The sequence below is a fragment of the Arachis hypogaea genome, chromosome 20 (assembly GCF_003086295.3).
Source record: "Arachis hypogaea cultivar Tifrunner chromosome 20, arahy.Tifrunner.gnm2.J5K5, whole genome shotgun sequence".
Taxonomy (NCBI): Eukaryota; Viridiplantae; Streptophyta; class Magnoliopsida; order Fabales; family Fabaceae; genus Arachis; species Arachis hypogaea.
Window position 1 is genome coordinate 66,176,905 of NC_092055.1, and position 8,409 is coordinate 66,185,313.

At 39.1% G+C, this 8,409-nt stretch overlaps 1 non-coding gene across 1 annotated transcript; it reads right to left on the minus strand.

The window, feature by feature from the left end:
- Positions 1-1,225: 1,225 nt before the first annotated feature.
- Positions 1,226-1,329, minus strand: LOC112787095 (small nucleolar RNA R71). Its single transcript, XR_003194528.1, has one exon. It is a non-coding gene; the product is annotated as a small nucleolar RNA R71 (small nucleolar RNA).
- Between the last annotated feature and the right edge of the window lie 7,080 nt (positions 1,330-8,409).

Below are 8,409 nucleotides of genomic sequence, written 5' to 3' on the forward strand. Positions count from 1 at the left end.
CGAAAATAACATCATCAATTAATGTTTTGATTCAAAGATTTCAAGTTTGTTACTTACTTGTTAAGAAAGATTCAAACTTTAAGTTCTAGAATCATATCTTGTGATTTCTTATGAATCAAATCATTAATTGAGATTTTAAAAATTAAATCTTTTTCAAAAACTAATTTCTATCATATCTTTTCAAAAATATCTTCTTATCTTACCTTTTTCAAAAAAGTGATTGCAAAATATCTTTTCTAACTTTCTAACTTCTTATCTTTTCAAAATTTGTTTCAACTAACTAACTAACTTTTTGTTTGTTTCTTACCTTTTTCAAAACTACCTAACTAACTCTCTCTCTCTAATTTTCGAAAAAATCTTCCCTCTTTTTCAAAATTTCTTTTTAATTAGAGTAATTATTTTATTTTTTATTTGAATTTTCGAAAATTACTAACCTTTTTCAAAAACTATTTTCGAAAATCACTAACTCTTTTTAAAAATAATTTTTGAAAATTCTCTTCCTCTCTCATCTCTTTCTATTTAATTATTCATTTACTAACACTCCTCTTCATCTCACATCTCTGCTCCTATCATCACCTTTGTGTTTGGATTATCCATTCTTTTCTTCCACTCACACAGGGACCTCTATACTGTGGTATAAAGAATCCCTATTATTATTATTATTATTTTTCTGTGCCCTCTTCTTTGTCATATGAGCGGGAGCAAAGACAAGAATATTCTTGTTGAAGCAGATCCAGAACCTGAAAGGACTCTGAAGAGAAAACTAAGAGAAGCTAAATTACAACAATCCAGAGATAACCTTACAGAAATTTTCGAACAAGAAGAGGAGATGGCAGCCGAAAATAACAATAATGCAAGGAGGATGATCGGTGACTTTACTGCACCTAATTCCAATTTACATGGAAGAAGTATCTCCATCCCTACCATTGGAGCAAACAATTTTGAGCTGAAACCTCAGCTAGTTTCTCTGATGCAGCAGAACTGCAAGTTTCATGGACTTCCATCTGAAGATCCTTTTCAGTTCTTAACTGAATTCTTGCGGATCTGTGATACTGTTAAGACTAATGGAGTAGATCCTGAAGTCTACAGGCTCATGCTTTTCCCTTTTGCTGTAAGAGACAGAGCTAGAATATGGTTGGACTCTCAACCCAAAGACAGTCTGAACTCTTGGGATAAGCTGGTCACGGCTCTCTTAGCCAAGTTCTTTCCTCCTCAAAAGCTGAGCAAGCTTAGAGCTGATGTTCAAACCTTCAGACAGAAAGAAGGTGAATCCCTCTATGAAGCTTGGGAAAGATACAAGCAGCTGACCAAAAAGTGTCCTTCTGGCATGCTTTCAGAATGGACTATCCTGGATATATTCTATGATGGTTTATCTGAGCTATCAAAGATGTCATTGGATACTTCTGCAGGTGGATCCATTCACCTAAAGAAAACTCTTGCAGAAGCTCAGGAACTCATTGACATGGTTGCTAATAACCAGTTTATGTACACTTCTGAGAGGAATCCTGTGAGTAATGGGACGCCTATGAAGAAGGGAGTTCTTGAAATTGATACCTTGAATGCCATATTGGCTCAGAACAAAATATTGACTCAGCAAGTCAATATAATTTCTCAGAGTCTGAATGGAATGCAAGCAGCATCCAACAGTACTCAAGAGGCATCTTCTGAGGAAGAAGCTTATGATCCTGAGAACCCTGCAATAGCAGAGTTAAAATACATAGGTGAACCATATGGAAACACCTACAATCCATCATGGAGAAATCACCCAAACCTCTCATGGAAGGATCAAAAGCCTCAACAAGGCTTTAATAATGGTGGAAGAAACAGGTTTAGCAATAGCAAGCCTTTTCCATCATCCACTCAGCAACAGACAGAGAATTCTGAGCAGAATCCATCTAGCTTAGCAAATTTAGTCTCTGATCTATCTAAGGCCACTGTGAGTTTCATGAATGAAACAAGGTCTTCCATTAGAAATTTGGAAGCACAAGTGGGCCAGCTGAGTAAAAGGATCACTGAAACCCCTCCTAGTACTCTCCCAAGCAATATAGAAGAGAATCCAAAAGGAGAGTGCAAGGCCATTGAATTAATTACCATGGCCGAACCCACAAGAGAGGAGAAGGACGTGAATCCCAAGGAGGAAGACCTCCTGGGACGTCCAGTGATCAATAAGGAGCTTTTCTCTGAGGAACCTAAGGAATCTGAGACTCATCTAGAGACCATAGAGATTCCATTGAACCTCTTTATGCCATTCATGAGCTCTGATGAGTATTCCTCTTCTGAAGAGAATGAGGATGTTACTGAAGAGCAAGCTACCAAGTTCCTTGGTGCAATCATGAAGCTAAATGCCAAATTATTTGGTATTGAAACTTGGGAAGAGGAACCTCCCTTGTTCACCAATGAACTAAGTGATCTGGATCAACTTACATTGCCTCAAAAGAGACAGGATCCTGGAAACTTCATAATACCTTGTACCATAGGCTCTATGATCTTTAAGGCTCTATGTGACCTTGGTTCAGGAATAAACCTCATGTCCCTCTCTGTAATAGAGAAACTGGGAATCTATGGGGTGCAAGCTGCTAAAATCTCATTAGAGATGGCAGACAATTCAAGAAAACAGGCTTATGGACAAGTAGAGGACGTGTTAGTGAAGGTTGAAGGCCTTTACATCCCTACTGATTTCATAGTCTTGGATACTGGAAAAGAAGAGGATAAATTCATCATCCTAGGAAGGCCTTTCCTAGCCACAGCAAGAGCTGTGATTGATGTGGACAGAGGAGAATTGATCCTTCAATTAAATAAGGACAACCTTGTGTTTACAACTCAAGGATCTCTCTCTGCATCCATGGAGAGGAAGCAGAAAAAGCTTCTCTCAAAGCAGAGTCAACCAAAGCCCCCACAGTCAAACTCTAAGTTTGGTGTTGGGAGGCCACAACCAAACTCTAAGTTTGGTGTCAAACCCCCATATCCAAACTCTAAGTTTGGTGTTGGAAGGTCTCAGCAAAGCTCTGCACATCTGTGAGGCTCCATGAGAGCCCACTGTCAAGCTATTGACATTAAAGAAGCGCTTGTTGGGAGGCAACCCAATGTTTATTTATCTAATTTTATTTTTATTTTTCATGTTTTCTTAGGTTCATGATCATGTGGAGTCACAAAATAAACGAAAAAATTCAGAAACAGAATCAAAAACAGCGGAAGAAAAATCACACCCTGGAGGAAGCACCTGTCTGGCGTTCAACGCCAGAACAGAGCATGGTTCTGGCGCTGAACGCCCAAAATGGGCAGTATCTGGGCGCTGAACGCCCAAGATGGGTAGCATCTGGGCGCTGAATGCCAGAATTGCACCTTGGAGAAGAGCTGGCGCTGAACGCCCAGAACAAGCATGGTTCTGGCGTTCAACGCCAGAAATGGGCAACAAATGGGCGTTGAACGCCCAAAATGGAAGGAGCTCAATGGAAGATTGACTCCAAAGGCAAGCCGGTTCAACTAAGAAGATTGGACCTCAAGCCTGTGGCTAGAGGATGGTTGGAGTTCATCCAACGCTCCATCATCCCCACTAGCAACCGATCTGAAGTTACTGTGGATCGGGCCATCATGATCCATAGCATCATGATTGGAGAAGAAGTAGAGGTTCATGAAGTCATCTCCCTTGAACTCTACAAAATAGCCAAAAAGCCCTCTCCTGGGGCAAGGCTAGCTTTTCCTCATCTTATCTGCCATCTATGTTACTCAGCTGGAGCTTCTATAGAAGGAGACATTCACATTGAGGAAGAGAAGCCCATCACTAAGAAAAAGATGGAGCAAGCAAGAGAGCCCATTCATGGAGCTCAAGAGGCGCAGGAAGCTCATCACCATGAGATCCCGGAGATGCCTCATATGCATTTTCCTCCACAAAACTATTGGGAGCAAATCAACACCTCCCTAGGAGAATTAAGTTCCAACATGGGACAACTAAGGGTGGAACATCAAGAGCACTCCATCATCCTTCATGAAATAAGAGAAGATCAAAAAGCAATGAGGGAGGAGCAACAAAGACAAGGAAGAGACATAGAAGAGCTCAAGGACATCATTGGTTCCTCAAGAAGGAAATGCCACCATCACTAAGGTGGACTCATTCCTTGTTCTTACTTTCTCTGTTTTTCGTTTTCTCTATGTTAAGTGCTTATCTATGTTTGTGTCTTCATTACATGATCATTAGTAGTTAGTAACTTTGTCTTAAAGTTATGAATGTCCTATGAATCCATCACCTCTCTTAAATGAAAAATGTTTTAATTCAAAAGAACAAGAAGTACATGAGTTTTGAATTTATCCTTGAACTTAGTTTAATTATATTGATGTGGTGACAATGCTTCTTGTTTTCTGAATGTATGCTTAAACAGTGCATATGTCTTTTGAAGTTGTTGTTTAAGAATGTTAAATATGTTGGCTCTTGAAAGAATGATGACAAGGAGACATGTTATTTGATAATCTAAAAAATCATAAAAATGATTCTTGAAGCAAGAAAAAGCAGCAAAGAACAAAGCTTGCAGAAAAAAAAAAAAAAGAAAAAAAATAGGCGAAAAAAAATAGAAAGAAAAAGCAAGCAGAAAAAGCCAAAAGCTCTTAAAACCAAGAGGCAAGAGAAAAAAGCCAATAACCCTTAAAACCAAAAGGCAAGGGTAAATAAAGAGGATCCCAAGGCTTTGAGCATCAGTGGATAGGAGGACCTACAGGAATAAAATCCTGGTCTAAGCGGCTAAACCAAGCTGTCCCTAACCATGTGCTTGTGGCGTGTAGGTGTCAACTGAAAACTTGAGACTGAGCGGTTAAAGTCAAGGTCCAAAGCAAAAAAAAAAAAAGAGTGTGCTTAAGAACGCTGGACACCTCTAATTGGGGACTTTAGCAAAGCTGAGTCACAATCTGAAAAGGTTCACCCAATTATGTGTCTGTGGCATTTATGTATCCGGTGGTAATACTGGAAAACAAAGTGCTTAGGGCCACGGCCAAGACTCATAAAATAGCTGTGTTCAAGAATCATCATACTGAACTAGGAGAATCAATAACACTATCTGAACTCTGAGTTCCTATAGATGCCAATCATTCTGAACTTCAATGGATAAAGTGAGATGCCAAAACTATTCAAGAGGCAAAAAGCTATAAGTCCCGCTCATTTAATTGGAGCTATGTTTCATTGATAGTTTGGAATTTATAGTATATTCTCTTCTTTTTATCCTATTTGATTTTCAGTTGCTTGGGGACAAGCAACAATTTAAGTTTGGTGTTGTGATGAGCGGATAATTTATACGCTTTTTGGCATTGTTTTTAGTATGTTTTTAGTAGGATCTAGTTACTTTTAGGGATGTTTTTGTAGAACCTATGCACAATTACTCAAGAGGGGGGTGAATTGAGTATTGCAACAACAATGAATCTTTTTGCGAAAGTTAAAGACAATATACAAAAGTGTTATTGTACTAGTATTTTTCCAAGAGCTTAACTCAATTGCTAAGCATTTATAAGGAGCTTTTACTTTCCAATAGACACCAACTCAAATAAATTGATCAAGCTTTTCACCAATCGGACTTAAGCTATTTCTTAAGTACTTACGAAGCTACTTTTCGATCACAATTTATTTGCTCAAAGGTAAAAGACAATAATATTGAAGAGATGAGTTTGGAGAGATACAAACGCTATTTAGAGTGGTTCGGCACAATCCTTGTCCTACGTCCACTTTCTTTCTCAATCGCTATTAAGAAGTTCCACTATTGCCAAGCTTCAAGGTGCTCGCGCAAAACCTTTTACAATCTGAGTCCTTAGTTTCTAACACCTCACGGTATATGATCACCACTCGTATACTAACCCACTCCACTTAAAGATACCTTCTCTAAGATTTGCCTTGAGTACTTAGTATACTTCTTTGGTATCCTCACCGACTATAGTGTTTATAACTCTTGACTCAACCTTGGAGATCACACTCCAATTTACAAAGTGTACAAGAAAACAATTCTCAAAGAATTGTTGAGACGAAATGAGTACTCTCTAGAAGAGTGTATGATTACAAGTTTAGCACTATTGAACCAATTGATATTGCTCTCTCAAATTGTGTATTATAACACCTTAAAAAAAATGTGTAGAATGAAAGAATATGAACAAGATAGTTTGCAAAATTCAAGTATTTGAAATAAGGCTTCAATCCATCTATTTATAGACTCCCCAAACCTTAGAAACGTTGGGAGTTAATGGGATGGAGCCTTTTTGTCAAAACTAGCCGTTTTTTATGTTTTTGAATCATTTGCATCGATGCATAACACTTTGCATCGATGCAAATGTGTCTTTGAAGCTGAAATTTGAATTTTCAGCTAGGTTGCATCGATGCAAACATCTTTGCATCGATGCAACAAGTCATCGCATGCTTTGCATCGATGCAAGATGAGTGTGCATCGATGCTGGTGCACGAAATTGTGATCTTTGGTAATGGCTTCTTAGGCCAGATACTCTGATCTAGTTTTACAGTCTGTCACAACTTCGATACAACTAACCAGCAAGTGCACTGGGTCGTCCAAGTAATACCTTACGTGAGTAAGGGTCGAATCCCACGGAGATTGTTGGTATGAAGCAAGCTATGGTCACCTTGTAAATCTCAGTCAGGCAGATATAAAGTGATAATGGTGTTTTCGAATATTATATGATAAAATAGGGATAGAAATACTTATGTAATTCATTGGTAGGAACTTCAGATAAGCGAATGGAGATGCTTTCGTTCCTCTGAACCTCTGCTTTCCTGCTATCTTCATCCAATCAGTCTTACTCCTTTCCATGGCTGGCTTTATGCAAGGGCATCACCGTTGTCAGTGGCTACATCCCCTCCTCTCAGTGAATAATATGCTCACGCACCCTGTCACGGCACGGCTATTCATCTGTCGGTTCCCGATCATGCTGGAATAGGATTCACCCTCCTTTTGCGTCTGTCACTAACGCCCAGCACTCGCGAGTTTGAAGCTCGTCACAGTCATTCAATCATTGAATCCTACTCAGAATACCACAGACAAGGTTTAGACCTTCCGGATTCTCTTGAATGCCGCCATCATTCTAGCTTACGCCACGAAGATTCTGGTTAGGAGATCTAAGAGATACTCACTCTAGCTTAATTCATGTAGAACAGAAGTGTTTGTCAGGCACGCGTTCATAGGGGAGAATGGTGATGAGCGTCACACATAATCATCACCTTCATCACGTTCTTGGGTGCGAATGGATATCTTAGAAGTGAAATAAGAAGAATTGAATAGAAAACAGTAGTACTTTGCATTAATCTTTGAGGAACAGCAGAGCTCCACACCTTAATCTATGGAGTGTAGAAACTCTACCGTTGAAAATACATAAGAGAAAGGTCCAGGCATGGCCGAGATGGCCAGCCCCCAAACGTGATCAAAGGATCATAAGGTAATCCAAAGATGCCTAATACAATAGTAAGAGGTCCTATTTATAATAAACTAGCTACTAGGGTTTACATGAGTAAGTATTTGATGTATAAATCCACTTCCGGGGCCACTTGGTGTGTGTTTGGGCTGAGCTTAAGTGTTGCACGTGCAGAGGCCATTTGTGGAGTTGAACGCCAGTTTTTGTGCCAGTTTGGGCGTTCAACTCTGGTTTTGGATCCTTTTCTGGCGCTGGACGCCAGATTTGGGTAGAAAGCTGGCGTTGAACGCCAGTTTACATCGTCAATTCTTGGCTAAAGTATAGACTATTATATATTGCTGGAAAGCCTTGGATGTCTACTTTCCAACGCAATTGGAAGCGCGCCATTTCGAGTTCTGTAGCTCCAGAAAATCCACTTTGAGTGCAGGGAGGTCAGAATCCAACAGCATCAGCAGTCCTTTTCAACCTCTGAATCTGATTTCTGCTCATGTCCCTCAATTTCAGCCAGAAAATACCTGAAATCACAGAAAAACACACAAACTCATAGTAAAGTCCAGAAATGTGAATTTAACACAAAATCTATTAAAAACATCCCTAAAAGTAACTAGATCCTACTAAAAACATACTAAAACAATGTCAAAAAGCGTATAAATTATCCGCTCATCAGATGCAAACCTTAAAGAATGGCTTAAAATCACTTCAAAATACTTAGGATTGATCTCAAACTTGTTGGAGTCAATTCCTATGCTTTTGTACCTTTGAAAACAAGTTTTTAAACCATTTGGCTAGCATCGAATTGCAAGATGTGCATCAAAACATTTTGTGAGTGTGTGTTGAGAGATTTAGCAATTGGTTCTTAACAAGAAGTTACCTAAGTCCTAAGACACTATACTTGTCTTCAAATGTTGTGGACTTGAGTTTCTTGTTGTTGTTGTGTTGCTTTCAACTCTTCATTCCTCAACGTTGAATGTTGGTTGATCTTTCAACATGCTTGTTCATTCAGTTGTTGTTGGTTTTTTT